The sequence below is a fragment of the Macaca mulatta genome, chromosome 15 (genome assembly GCF_049350105.2).
Source record: "Macaca mulatta isolate MMU2019108-1 chromosome 15, T2T-MMU8v2.0, whole genome shotgun sequence".
NCBI classification, from domain to species: domain Eukaryota; kingdom Metazoa; phylum Chordata; class Mammalia; order Primates; family Cercopithecidae; genus Macaca; species Macaca mulatta.
The window spans coordinates 3,283,659-3,297,107 of record NC_133420.1 but is presented as its reverse complement, the minus strand read 5'-3'; the positions used below and the strand labels follow the sequence as shown (position 1 = coordinate 3,297,107).

Here is a 13,449-nt window from a genome sequence, read left to right as displayed (position 1 = left end):
AACCGAAAATGCCACTTTGCATAGAAGTTTCCAAATACCCAGTTGGTTTGAGCCTTGCATTGCAGTGTCACTACCTGCTCTTAAATTTCTACCCGATGTATAGATAGCGAGACAGGGACGGCTCGTACATCTTCAGGTTTCAGTTCTACTACCTTGGGCTATATTTTCATTTATTTTGGCACAACTGTGGGTGTGGCAAGCAATGCCAGGGTATTTATTTTGAAGCGTTTCCAATAACAGTTGGGAAGATTTTCACATTTTTAGAATTTTCATAGTAATAGTTATAATTGACAAAGAATTTAAAATTGTGTAGTCATTATTTTGCTTTTTTCTAGATGTGCCCCGAAACAGGGTTGCTAACTATCATTCTACATCACAGGATTAATAACAGTACCCTTTTGGAGCAGATGCCTGTAATCAAGGAATTCTGCCTAGTCAGTTCACTTTAAGCGTGTTTAAAAGGTTGTCTTTATCCTAGTTGGCACCTGTGGCTATAGTTTGTTTTCACTGCTGAAGAATATTCCACGATGGAAGCCGTAATTCATCTGTTTTTCATATCGGTGGACATTTGGATTATTTTGGGAGGGTGTGTATGTCTATTCAGCCTTCATTTTTTCAGGATTTTTTGTAGAAGATAATGTAACAGTGTAACATCCTCTGCTAGAGAGCCAACACGAACCCTGATTACAGCCACACAGACTCTCACACAGACTCTCAGGCCTTGTTACCAACACACAGAACCATTTTCTTAAGTTGAAACACAGTAGCAGAACCTGAAGCCATGTGAACGGTTCCTCCGATCTTACACTTGGAATTCACTTTTTATTACTATGTCTGCTAATTAGGAAGCATATCAATTATACAGAAATCTGAGAATGTAAAATTATACGTTTATAACAGAAAAAACCTTATTTAATAGCCCAGAACACATGGCTATGTTTTTCCCTCATGCCCCACCACTGTTTTCTTTGCTTGAAATGGGAAATGACACTTGAATGCGGTTTTCTAGCGACTGTTAGCCTGGCATAGTTCTTCAGAGACAGAGGATGTAAAGCACATGGAGAATTTCTGTTTGTGGAATGTGATTTCCCGGTCGCCTCATTCAGGCTGTCGCCGCCTTCCCCTCTGGCCGCCTGCATCGTGGGACGTCTGAGAAGGTCCCTGTTTCATCCTCTGGAAATTCTGAAAAGGAAGGAGAGGAGGGTGTGCAGGGTGTGGTGCATTTGTGTTGGTCTTCCAGCTTTTATTTGGAGTCTCCGCTACCTTGGTTCCTGCCTTTATGTCCCTAGCTCGTGGCTTCATCCTTGTGTCTAACTCACAGGCAGACAGATGGAAAGGGAAGTTGTATTCAGCCAACAGCTTGATCTTATTCTCAAGGCTTAAATCGACTGGGTATTTGGAGACTTCTGTGCAAATGGGCATTTTTGGTTTTTAAACACCGTGTCTTATTTGTACTTGAAATGGGGTAACTGGTTCTCTTGGAAAAAATATAGGCATAAAGCTGGTTCTTAAAAAAAAAAAAAAAAAAAAAAGGGAGTGGGTGTGAGAGAGCGGCTTAGAAATTACACCAGTAATGGTCGCGAGTGGTGGCTTATGCCTGTAATTCCAGCACTTTGAGAGAAGGAGGCAGGTGGATCCCCTGAGGTTAGGAGTTCGAGACCAGACTGGTGAACATGGTGAAACCCCGTCTGTACTGAAAAGATGAAAATTAGCCGGGCATGGTGGCAGGCACCTGTAATCCCAGCTACTTGGGAGGCTGAGGCAGGAGAATCACTTGTACCCGGGAGGCAGAGGTTGCAGGGAGCCAAGATCGCACCACTGCACTCCACCCTGGGCGACAGAGCAGAAACACCATCTCAAAATAGAAAAAAACCAAAAAACTAAACAAAACAAAAACCCGGTAATGAAAACCTGATTGCATCATCTGTGATGGAGATGGCGGATTATTTCATTTTTAGTGACAGGATGAATTGGATATGTTTGCAGTATTGATTTGACAAGGGAAATGGTGAGAACCAAATGTGCCGCCCAGCTTGGGCCTCGCCGTTGGCAGAAGACCGTGGCGGGCAACAGACTGGAGACTCGGAGACCGAGGGGAGAATTCTCATGCCTTGACGCTGGTGCAGTGTGTGCTTCTGGACTCCTGCTGGAGGGAGCTGCCCCTTTGCCTTGCAGGCTTTGGTGCAGTGGAGACCTTAGGACCTGCCCCTCCTGGCACACCTGTGGGTGTGGCGAGCAGTGCCAGGGCTGAAGCACAGGTGCTGAGCCCGGAACGTGGGACGGGAGAGGCTGCACACGCCGGCAGGAGTCTTCTCCAGCAGCCGGGGGTTTCCGCAAGGGGGCGGGGCGTTGGTTTTCCTCCTTGAATTTGGGTGGAGAGGGTGTCCTGGGGTGCTGTCTGCACTTGTGTTGCTCTGAGGTCAAGTTGTGGCCCCGAGTCCCTGTCCCTCTGCAAAGTGAGGGTTTGCCCATTTTCAGGTCAGATTTCCCTTGGGTCCGGGTCTCTAGGAGTGGGGCGCATTCCAAGGGGGCGTGAGCACGGTGGACGCCCGTGGGCCTCTTCCTCTCCCCTCAGCTCCTGGGTTGTGTGTGAAGAGCTGCCCAGCGGAATCACCCTCCTGCCTGGTGTTTCATTCACCAGAAATCGTTCTCACTGTGGACTCTTGAGTCAAATGTAATCCAGGAATGGAACGTGCTGTTGCTGGATGCCACACACAGCATCAGGAGCTTAGTTGGGGATTATATGATCTTACCCCACACCTTAAAAGTAAAGACTGTAGTTGTCAGGCGTCTGAGCCCAAGCCAAGCCATCGCGTCCCCTGTGACTTGCACGTATATACGCCCAGATGGCCTGAAGTAACTGAAGAATCACAAAAGTGCAAATGCCCTGCCTGGACTTAACTGATGACATTCTACCAGAAATAAGGGAAAATGGCCAGTCCTTGCCTTAAGCGATGATTTTTTTGTGTGTGTGTGAAATTCTTTTTCCAGGCTCATCCTGGCTCAAAAAGCTCCCCCACTGAGCACCTTGTGACCCCCACTCCTGCCCGCCAGAGAACAACCCCCATTTGACTGTAATATTCCTTTACCTAACCAAATCCTATAAAACGGCCCCACACTTAGCTCCCTTCGCTGACTCTTTGGACTCAGCCCGCCTGCACCCAGGTGAAATAAACAGCCATGTTGCGCTCACAAACCCTGTTTGGTGGTCTCTTCACATGGATGTGCATGACAATAGTTAAGGGGATATTGAAGTCTTTGGCAGCTCCAAGAGCCTTTTCAGTTTGTGTCGGGCCATTGTAGGCAGAAGGAAATACTTGCTTAGAGACTCTTACAGAAATGTTCGGTGCAGTGCCATTAACTCATGGAATAAATGTGTAACTTTCCATGGCAGACCTCTGGAAAGAGATGCTCTTTGAGTGCACCCTGGCCTGCTCGCTACAAGAATCGGCCGTGTCACCCCGCTTTCCGTGGGCCTGCAGGTGTGCGTGGTCCATTGCCCTGCACTGTGGCCATGGAAGGGAAGATGATCTGGAATGCTGGCGACAGTTATCGGTGCGTGTTGATGTGTGCTGCTTTCTACAGGGGAGAACATTTCTGTTTAATAAACATCTCATCTCGATGATGACTGCAAGATATTTGAGTCTCATTCAATAGTGTTTCTGGGTTCCTTCTGTTTTTATCTGCTTTCTAGCACTAGGCAAGTGAAGACATGGAAAGTAAAAACCCATCGAACTTGTAGAGACATGGTGTTGTGGAGGAGCAGACTGTAGCCTCTGGCTCTGTTTAAAGATTGTAGTAAACCTCTTACCTGGCACGGTCAGGGTGTAAATTATCTTGTTTAATCGGAATGTGTATGAGTCAAAGCTGGCGCCTGCATTGTGGATGAAATACCAGATTTTAAGGGAACATGTCAATGTGCTGTAAGATACCAACAAAGTTCCTCACTGAGGTTCTGCGCGGGTTCGGAGCAGCTGGGCCTTAGGTCACCAGGGTCGTCTCTGGGAGCAGATGCTCAGTGTGGGCATTAGTCACTTAGCCTTTCCAGAGCCGAGGAGCAGCTCTCTGTGGTGGTTTTTGGAACCTGTATTTTGAGTCAGTTTGTCCCACTTGACTCGAAGTTGCCGCGCGATTTCAGACCTTTGCCTCCACCGTGCGCTCGTTTTCTTGTCCCCTGATAACTGCCTCGGTTGCCCCGGCCTGACATTTGAGCCTCGTCGTTCATGGACACAGGTTCCGTGGTGGGGCAAATGCCGCGACTCCGGCTTGCACAGTTCTGTGACTCTCACCATGGCTTATCACATCACTCCCGGGATCTCCCGTTTAGAGGAAGAGTGTCCCTTTCCTGCAGGCCCTGTGTGGTGTGGAAACCACCCCTACCTACCTTTCTCCTGTTTGAACTGTACCGTGAAGCTATTTCTGTTCTAGTCAACCGTCAGAATTTAAGGAACAGTGATTTATGTAACTTATCACACGCTTCTGAGCAATTCTTTATGAATTTCATTCTGTTGTGAAATTATTGCAGTTTTCATGGCTATGCTGGTCTCATGTTGTGGCCCTTGAAATGAATTCCCTTCCCCATTGTGTGTTAAGGTTGTGCCTGGGAGCTGTTGAGGCCTCACCTCTGCTTAGGGCAGTGGCTTTGCTCTCCTGACAACAGGAAGAATCTTATTTAGAGCACTTCTAATGTAGTTTTTGCTTCCAGACAGAGTTACTTTTTTTCACAGAGACAGCCACTAAAGTCATAAATTATGCTGAGGATGCACACACACGGGTCAGCTGACAGAGTGGAGTCCAGAACAGATCCAAAGATGCAAAAGCAGTTCAGTGGAATTTGAGTCTTTTCAACAAATGGTGCTGGAATTATGGGACAGCCATATGCAAAAGAGTGAAAACAGGAAGAAATTCCTGTATGAAAATTAAGGTGGATCATAGCCCTGAATGTAAAATACCAAACTACAAAACCTGCAGAAGAAAGGGAAATTGTGGAGACCTAGGGTGAGAGCTCTTAGCCATACCATGATCCATAATCAAGGAAGAAAACAAGTAGGTAAGACTCATCAAAATTAAACTTCTAATATAAAAGACACCCCTAGGGAATTGAAGAGACACGTTTTCGATAGATGGGGAGAAGATGTCTACAAACCATGCAGCCGGCAAAGGACTCGTATCCAGAATGCACAGGACTCCCACGGCTCATGACAGAGAACAAACCACCTGACTTAAAAGCGGAAGAGACCTGAACAGATGCTTCGCTGAGAAGGACGGGAGGATGGCCCGAAAGCATCTGAAATGACCTTCAGCGTGACTGGTTGCACCCAGATGTGCACCGAAGCCGCAGTGAATTTGTTCACACCCCTGCTGGAGCGCCTGACTAAGGTCTTCCGACAGCCCCAAGTGCTGGTGAGGACCGGCAGTCGGGACTCCTGTGCGATGCTGGGGTTCAGCACAGTGCAGACAGCTTGGCGGTTTCTTACAAAACTGAACTCACACAAACGTGGGTCCCAGTGACCCCAATCCTGGGTATTTACCCTAGAGAAACAGAATCTGATGTTTAAGAAAAACTGTGCCCAGATGTTAATAGCGCTGTCTATAGTTGTCCAAAACAGGTTACAATGTGCCACAGCCATATGTGGAATAATAAATACCCAGCAGCCCCGAGGCCTGGCTGTTGATCACAGGACACCCTGGGTGCACCTCCAAGCACGATGCCCAGGAAATTGTGATTTTGCGAGTGTTTTGCCACAACGCTCGCAAAAGATAGACCCGAGTCATGGGAGGACACGGAGAGGGTGGTTGCTGAGAATGGGAGGGTATGCTTATGAGGCCCCGTGAGTGGGTTTGGGGCTGTTGGACTGTTCTGCTTGTGTGATGATGATTATGGGAATATTTGTGCCGAAATTCACAGAACTGAACACTGTCCACTTTACAGTAATTTTTAAAAAGTGGTAATATGCTCATTTTCGGTACTGTTTTTAATGGAAGATGGAGTTTGCAGATGATTTGTCAGGGCAAGCCTGTCTCAAGAGTTTGTAGACGATTCGTTAGGGGCCTATCTCAGGGCCCTTGGGTTGGGTTGGGTTGGGTTGGGTTGGGTTGGGTTGAGTTGGAAAAGCCTTCTCTGTTGTGGGCAGTAGTACGGGGCGTGGAAAGGATATTGCCAAGGAAACATGTAGAATCCTTTGAGGAAACGTGTATTTCTAACTTGCTATAAGATAGAATTGGAAATTGTAATGGTTTTGTTTTCTAGAGTCTTGGTAGAATAGGGAAGACAGTGTAATAAAAGCTAATTTTGAAATGAAGAATTTTAAAGATTTTCAACAGCAATTGCTCTGGGAAGTCACCCTGGAAATGTTTTTAAAGATGTTCAATAGCAATAGCTCTAGGAAGAGTCACCCTGGAGTTGCTTCTTGAGCATTGGTTTCCTGGCTGTATCTTCCAACTTTCATTTTTAAGTTTTGCTGTGAGTTGGGGATGTGTGGGAATAGCCATCCCAGCCCTGCAGGGGGGTGCATGTGCCCCGAGGCCTGAGGCACTGTTTCAACCTAGCTTGCAACATGGGGACTCTTGTCAGTGGCTGGAGTAAGAGTACCAGCCTGGCAGGCTGGGGGGAGCCCCAGGGTGGTCTGGGCACTGTCCTCCCTGCCTGCAGGATGGCAGCTGGAGGAGCTCGAAGGCTGCCTGCCTCGTGGCTGTCAGCGCAGCAGCCCCTCCTGGCCCTGGAGCAATCTTTGGGTCCATGAGTCTCTGCACCAGGACTTGCCTCCTGGGACCTCCGCCACTGTCCTGAGGGCCCTGGTGCCACTTTCCCGATGGGACCCAAGCCTCAGGCAGCTGCGACCCCAGATTCGGTTGCTTTCCCTGCCGTCTCATTGCAGCACGAGTGCTCACCTCACTCAATGTAGAGCCTCAGGTTCCTTCAAGATCCCCAGAGATGGAATCTCCCAATTTAACAAGACAGTTGGTGACAAGATTTGAGCGGCACTGATTTAACTCAGCTTCCAGAGTTTAAGTTCCCAAGACACAGTCCTGCTCCTTCCCTGGCCTCATCCTGTGTTGCTGGTGTGGATGCGGGGTTTCCGGAGGGTGGGGCTGTGGCAGGTCAGCAGCCAGGGGGATGGCTCATTATTGATCGCTCAATGCCTTGAGGATAACTAGGATTAATGACCTTTATAGGGCTGTAGGTTTAGAGTATATATATATGTGTGTGTATATATATATACATATTTAAACGAGGTGGACACGGTTATCACTGCATTTTTCTGACATGAAACTTGGAGAGCAGAGGGTTTAGGAAACTCCTCAAGCCACACTGTCAGCGGGACTCGGGCGGTCTGGCCTTAGACCCTGCACTGTTTGCCCCTCACCACGCTGTCAGCAGATCCGGGTGGTCTGGCCTTAGAACTCACGCTGGTCGCCCCTCCCTGCCACGTTGTGGGGTTTTTCCTGCTTCTGGGCAGCATTTGATAGCTTGTGAAACAAGACCAAGACTTACTATGAGTGGATTTGCCATTATCTGAGATCCAGAACGTTTCCTGGACCTGGCGTTGCCGATGTCACGTAAGGGAAGGTAAAAACATTTTCATTGTGGTCACTGGGGCTCCGGAAATGGTATTTTTCCCAGTGAAAGTTTACTCATAAAAATCTATTAACTCAATACTATGTGAACAGGAAGAAATGTGTTGGGCTCTAGTTAAATGTCTCAGAGCCACAGAAGTAAATGAGGGCACCTTCCGAGCACAGCCTCCCGGAAGAGGCCAAGGACGTTTGTCTGGAGGGTTTGCCATGAAGCAGGACTTGGGCAGGGCTGGTCTGCCTAGGGAGGCCTCTGCCATGATGTAGGTTAGTTGAAGTAGTTGACGGGTGGTGGCTTGAGGTCGGTGGTCCCCGAGGAAGCCCCTACCAAGGCCGGTTTCCGTGGGATGGAAAACTGCCGTTCAGTGGCTGTAATCTTGGCTTCACAGGTCTGACATACAATCCTGCCCTCGGATACTTGGATCCCAGCCAGGTCAGATGGCCCTGAAAGGACATTCGGACTGTGATGGCTGCACCCATTCTCAGCATCTGTAGGGTCTCCTATGTATGTCTGTGTTTCCATTTTCTTTTAGCACAATTTCTCCCAGTGAAGTCGTGAGAAATAGAAGGAAAGGTGGAATGAAGATGTGATTGAGGAAAGTGTGGTGTGGTCTTCGACCTTATTTTGCCTTGGTTGGTGCTCAAGAACTCCACCTGACCTCAGAGCTGAGCGTTTCTGCCAGGAAGTCCTGCCTTTTATCCTACCTCGAGGCCTGTTGAGACACTCCAAGAAGCTTCGTTAACAAATTGCCTTTTCCTTTTACAGCAGTTGGATATATTTGCAGCAAAACAAAGGAATAACCCCCCAATATGGTGATGAAATGCATTTAAGTATAGATAGCATTCAGTCTTGAAGGGCCTGAGATTTTAATCATCTTTGGGTCATGTAACAAGTGGTGTTGGTGATTAAAATCTCCTGACAGCTTTGTTCTGCCACGTTCCTCAGTTTTGAATGATGATCTTCCTGGTGTTGTACCTTGGGAGGGGCGTTTGTGTCAGTAGAGAGCAGAGTGGTGGTTCCCAGAGGCTGCGAAAGGACAGAGGTGAGGCCCCTGAAGGACACTGGTCTTCCTGGTTTAGGGGTTTGGGGCTCAGCCACCTTCCTGTGTCCGTGTAAATTATACCCAGGATCATTTTCACTCGCCCCACTTTAGTTGAGTATTGGAGCTTCAGGATATGTGTGTGCCCACGTCACCTGGGCCGTGATCCTGGAGTTGGGTGAGACTGATTCCCGGGTTTATAGAATTACTCTGGGATTATTGAAAACAGAAGCACTTAAGGCATTCATAATGCTATTTCCTGAACGTAATTTATGTTCAGTTCTTCAGAAACATTGATCTGAGGAAGCATCTATAATTTTTGTTTTCTGCCACTCAGTGCTAGAAAGAATTGTGCAACACTCAAGTGAGTGGCATTATTCCTCTCCCTCCACCATGCAAGCAAGATTAAAGGTACCTCTGGCTCCCCTCAATCTTCTCATCTGCAGGGTGCCTGGCATGGCAGTGTGCTGCCTTCCGTCTTCTTTTTGGGGAGAATTAGTTGTGTTTGTGTGTACTGCTCAGCTCAGCCTCGTGCAGTTGTGTGGGTGAGGAGCTTGGATGCTAGGTGACCCTCCCAGGCCTGCCTCCCACCTCCCTAGGCCTTGTTCTAAACTGACAGATAAACAGTGTGTTTTGGAAGAGGACAGCAGCAGGGCAGGAGAGAGTTTGTTCAGACTTTCTCCTTGCACTGACGTTTGAGCCTTCATCCAGCCTGGGCACTTTTACAGAGCTGCGTTTGTGTGTTGCAAACCATTCCCTCCCAGTAACCGTGCTTTCAGAGGTTTGGAAATGTGACTTAACTCATCTTCAATTTAAAGCATACTATCAAATTTTAGTGTTGAAACTGATGTATTTTATGGCCTTTATTTGATTTCTCTTGATTTTTTTTCCCATATGAGACAGGGCATCTTAAGGGACACAGCCTGGTGTTGGCCGCCTTTCCTAAGGATGGAAGTGAATTCTGAAAGCCCTTTATGTAGGCAGCGAAGGCCTCTTTTATTTTGGCCTAGTCAGGTATATAATTCTTTTTCTCTTTGGTTTTTTTGAGACAGGCAAAAAAAAAACCTTTTTGTTGCCCAGGCAGTGGTGTGAGCACAGCTTACTACAGCCTCAACCTCCCAGGCTCAAGTGATCTTCCTGCCTCAGTCTCCTGAGTAGCCAGGACCCACAGGCACATGTTCCACGTGTCCCCATGCCTGACTTAGTTTTGTATTTTTTGTAGAGATGGAGTTTTGCAATGTTGCCCAGGCTGGACTTGAACTCCTGGACTTAAGCAGTCCAGCTGTCTCAGCCACCCAAAGTACTGAGATCACAGGCATGAGCCACCGTGCCTGGCCAAGTGTGTTTCTAATTTCAAAATTAAGAGGACACCCATCCAGTTAATTACATCTCTATTGGAACATGCTGCTTATAGTGCATTAGGAAAAATCATCCAGAACTTGGAAAAGGAGCTGGACAGACACAGCCCTTCGAGGTTGTCCGATGAACCCCTGGGGTCTTTAACTATCTGGAGGGATGTACCATGTCAGACTCACTGTTGACCGGCTGAAGCCCAGGTTTCCTGAGGTTATGTGTCAGCTTGTAGTACTTTCTCTGGCAGAGATGCGAGTGACTTCTGCTCAGTGACAGGCTCATCTCAGGGACTTCATGGCCTGAGGGACGGCAGCCTGTTTGAGCTGATCGAGCAATCTCGCACTACCCTTATTTTCTGAAACGCCTATGAGTGACTTCTCACACGGTCTTTGAAGCGGCTTCATGCCCGCGCTCCTTGGTAATGATCGAATGCTTTTTTTGACCCCTCATCCCTTTCTTTGGGGTGTTCCAGTCTCAGTTCTCATGATGTGTTCTGCTTCTGCAGGAATTTCTGAAGCTGCTGACTGTAGAAAGCACTGAGGAGGCTGTGCTCCCACCCCTGTGAGCCTTCCAGGCATCATCCTCTCCCCTTGGTGAGGCAGCGTCCATGACACACCGAGGAGGCTGTGCTCCTGTCCCCCGTGAGCTTTCCAGGCATCCTCGTCTCCCCTCCAGGAGGACAGGAGGAACCTTTCAAACCCTTCTTAAACTTGTTTTCATGTCTTTGTTTTAACAGTTTTCTTTGCATCGTCTCCCTTATCCAGAAGTGAGGGTGAACGCTGAGTTATTCACGGGAGTCAAGAAACCACACGCAGCCCAAAGTGACGTTTGTTTCCCTGAAATGATTTGTGTGTGTTCACCTTAAAATGCAACTCAGTAAAACAGGTGTGTTTTGAGGAATGACTTTAAATTACCTAGGTAAAAATGTGACAGTTAAATTTCATCATCTGTGTGGGTGTCCACAACCCCCTTCTGTGATTGTGTGTGAGTTTGTGACTTGTGGTTATTTTTGAAGAAAGAAAATCTGTTGTTGAGGACTTCAGATGGTGTGCTGGGATTGTGTAGGGTGGACATCGGGGGCTTCAGTGTGTGGCTTCCTTGAAGAGGTTCAAATTAAGGCTGAGAGTCCCTACTCCAAAATGCTCCAAAACCTGAAACATTCTGAGCTTCCTCATGACACTCGAAGGAAATGCTCTTTAGAGCACTTTGGATTTCAGGCTGGGGATGGTCAACTGGAAAGTGAAATATTGCAAGACCCTTCTGGCCCCAGGAGCTTGGATAAAGACATGGAGGGGGCCTGTGCCAGGTATCCCTGGAGTGCAAGGCAGCCTGGGCTCTCTGAACTGGTTTTTTGTAGGAGCCACAGAAGGGAAAAGAGGGTCAAAGTGGCCACGCCTGGCTCCTGAGAAGGCTGGACCAGAAGGAGGTGGATGCGGAGGACAGCAGTTGAGTCCCCAGCGTCCGGGACTCCTGTCCCTGGTGGAGTTGAGAGCCTCCTCTAGTTGTGGCCTCTCCGCTGTCAGCAGCCACTGAGGCCTGAAGGGAGAGGGGGCTGAGGAGAGGAGGAAGGATAGGCCTGCTTCTGGAGAGGGCCAGCATCGGCCTGTGCTAGCCTCGTTTGTTACTCCTGCGTCCAGTGTGCACGGTGGTGTAGCGGTTCCCGGGATGCACAGCGCTCTTGTCTGCAGTAACGTCTTTGTCTCCGACCCTTGGAGGCAAGTTACCTTTTTCTCCAGTGAAAAGAGGTAGAAAATCTTACAGAAATGCATTTGCTCTAATGTCTGTTTTCCGATAAGACATGGTCGCTTAGGCTAAATCTTTGTGAGGTCAAGACAAGACGATCACTTGAGGCCAAGGGGTTGAAGACCAGCCTGGACATCATAGCAAGACCCCATCTGTATAACAGAAGTTAGCTGAGTGTGGTGGTGCGTGCCTGTGGTCCCTGGTACTCTGGAGGCTGAGGTGGGAAGATCACTTAAGGCTACAGTGAGCTGCTATTGCTCCACTGTACTCCAATCTTGGCGACAGAGCCAAGACCCTGTCTCAGAAAGAAAAGTTAAAAAAAATCCAGAAATGTCATTTTCTTTTAAAATCATCCCAAAAGAAAAATCGTTTTTTTCTAAGAATGTAAAGGGTAACTGATACGATTCTTTCCTTGCATTGTTTCTCCTTTTCGAATATTTACAGTAGTCCGTCCACATCGTCTCTCATCTCATTACAAAGCAGCAGGTGTCTTTGAGGTTAGTGGTGTCTCTCTGTGTCGCACCTTGGAGAACAGCCAGCATGAAACCTCTTACCACGATTGTGCACATCGTTTGTAGTCCCAATTAAAATCCTCTCCAGAGACGCCTGTGCTGCTTATTATAGCAGAACTTTGGTTGTGCTGAAATGTGCATTCAGCTAATGGTTTTAAGTTCATATCTGAGATGATGCTGTATAATTCCTGAAGCATATGGGATCAGTAATGATTGAAGATAATTCTGGCTGATGTCATTTGGAGGATATTTTTCACTTCAAGTTAAAACTTCCTTCGCGATAGTCATTTTGGGATTCATTTAACTATGTGCTTTATTTCATAGCTCAAATTTTCATTAGTCATTTCATACCATAGGATTTTGAAAGCAGATTTGGCAAAACCTTTCTAACAAAATGTTTGCTTATGATGTCCCAAGGAACAGCACTCAGAATTGCTGGTAACTGTGGTACATTTTAAGGCTGACGATAGAAGTCACTTGAATGGTAAGGGCTGCTTTGTGAGGCAGATGGGGTTTGAATCCCGACCCTCCTGATATGCAAGCCCTGACCGTGGCCTTCTCTCCTCTCCCCTGGGAGATGGGAAGGTGCCAGCATCTACCTCACAGGCCGTCCTGAGAACCTGGGACTAAGGGCTTGTGTTCCTCTTGCAGGTGGCACAGACGTGGGGGCTTGACGATACACACACTGCAGGCTGCCAGTGTCAGGGTAATCCAGTTTTAGTCATAAAGGTGGGATTTGCTTTGCTCCCCTGCAGACCAGGTGCGGTGCTGCTGTTGTAGCAGGTGTGTGGATCCTCTTGGGTGGTCCTCAGGTGGACAAGGAGTCACCGATTCGGATTCCCAGTGTTAGATGTGAGGGGACCATGGACCTCATGTGTTCAGAGGGGAGGAGTAAAAAGCTTCCCTTGTATTTCCAGAACTGTCTATCCCAGGAATGCCAAACCACTGGCTTTCAACTGACGCTGTCGTAGGTGACACTGTCTGGAAATGAGGACTCATGGTCCGCATCCTTGAGCCAGTACCCGTCTCCCTCCAGGGCCGTGGCCCAGCCCTCCTCATTTCGCTGGGTTGCCAGCCTGGGGATCTGTAAGCCCAGTGATGTCTCCGGTCTCGGCCCCCGCTCCCCCTGGGGACAGGAGGTGGCTTCAGGAGGCTGGTGATGAATGCCTGAATGAAGCCGACTTGTGACTGCAGTTCTGTCTAAGGGCCTCCCCGGGTGTTAGATG

At 48.1% G+C, this 13,449-nt stretch overlaps 1 long non-coding RNA gene across 1 annotated transcript in view; it reads left to right on the top strand.

Moving 5' to 3' along the window:
- Positions 1-13,449, top strand: part of LOC144334913 (uncharacterized) — a 108,313-nt gene that overhangs the window by 28,007 nt on the left and 66,857 nt on the right. Inside the window, exon 4 of the long non-coding RNA XR_013405171.1 lies at positions 3,395-3,555. This is a non-coding gene — a long non-coding RNA (uncharacterized LOC144334913). The remainder of the gene's footprint in view (positions 1-3,394; positions 3,556-13,449) is intronic.